Source organism: Octodon degus, unplaced genomic scaffold (assembly GCF_000260255.1).
Source record: "Octodon degus isolate 3935 unplaced genomic scaffold, OctDeg1.0 scaffold00002, whole genome shotgun sequence".
NCBI lineage: Eukaryota > Metazoa > Chordata > Mammalia > Rodentia > Octodontidae > Octodon > Octodon degus.
Genome location: NW_004524578.1, coordinates 33277986 through 33279472, shown reverse-complemented (window position 1 = coordinate 33279472; position 1487 = coordinate 33277986). Strand labels below are relative to the sequence as shown.

Sequence of the window (1487 nt, the reverse complement as noted above, 5' to 3'; positions counted from 1 at the left end):
CAAAATAGACCTGAGGATCAATGGAATAGATTAGAAGGGGCAGAGGCCTCAGTGAACACATTCAGCCACCTGATCTTTGACAAAGGGGCCAAACATGCTCACTGGAAGAAAGATAGCCTCTTTAACAAATGGTGCTGGAAAAACTGGCTCTCTACATGCCAACAACTAAAACTTGACCCAGGTCTATCACCATGCACTAAGTTAAAGTTAAAATGGATTAAAGATCTAAACATTAAAACAGAAACACTACATCTCCTGGAAGAGAAAGTAGGAGGAATTCTTGAAGACATAGGGGTAGGCAAAGACTTCATGAACAGAAATCAAATAGCACAGATAACACTAGAAAGAATTAACAACTGGGACCTCCTCTTATTGAGAAGTTTTTGTACATCAAAAGAAATTATAAAGAAATAAAAAACTTTAGGGCCCCAAACTTCAAAGACCCAATCCAGAAATGGGCATCCGAGATGAATACATACTTCACAGAGGATGAAATTAAAGAAGCAAATAAATATATGAAAAAATGTTCCACATTACTAGCCATCCATGAAATACAAATTAAAACAACACTGAGATACCATCTCACCACCCAAAGAATGACTATCATAAAGAAATCACCCAACAACAAATGTGGGAGAGGCTGTGGGGAAAAAGGAACCCTTCTCCACTGCTGCTGGGAATGTAGACTGGTGCAACTCTTATGGAAATCAGTATGGAGACTCCTTAAAAAATTAGGACTGGAAATCCTATTCAAACCAGCTATCCCCGTCCTGGAAATTTTCCCAGAGGAACTGAAAATGTCACATCATAATGATATATGTGAACCTATGTTTATAGCAATACAATTTGTGATAGCCAAATCTTGGAAACAAGAAAGATGCCTGTCACCTGAGGAATGGATGAAAAAATGTGGTATTTTTATGCAATGGAGTATTACTCAGCTATAAAGAATGATAAACTTGAAGTCTTTATATTTAAGTGGATTCCACGTGAAGATATACTCATAAGTGAAATAAACCTGACCCACGTCTGTAAATATTGTATAGTCTCCCTAGTGTAAGAACTCAAAAGAAGAAATAAAAATAGAAACATATAACACAATTAAAAGGAAAATGAGAACTTGAGGATTGGACAACAAGGAGAGGGCATGGAGAAAAGCTAGGAAACATGACAGGGGCAAAGTCATACATTTATATGCACAAGATAGTCAAGACAATCATCTTGAGAATCTTCAGCAGGTTTTTAAAACTAGCAGTTAATTGGTAGGATTCTCACCCTGACTAACTATATATGCTGCTACCTGTGAACTAAGCAACTGCACTGAAAAGTTTTCAATTAGCAATAATCGCACCTTGGATACACCTCTTTGGCTACAATACTGCCAGTGCACAAAGCTGCAACTTCACTGAAGATAGCAATGTGTAATAGTAGGGTCATGCTTGGAGTGCCTGTCATTCTGGTCTTCTAAAAATGTACTACTTGTCATG

The 1487-nt window shown here is 37.5% G+C and overlaps 1 pseudogene; it reads right to left on the bottom strand.

Annotated features, from left to right (window-relative positions):
• Positions 1 to 1228: 1228 nt before the first annotated feature.
• On the bottom strand, positions 1229 to 1396 carry LOC111816259 (annotated as a pseudogene).
• Between the last annotated feature and the right edge of the window lie 91 nt (positions 1397 to 1487).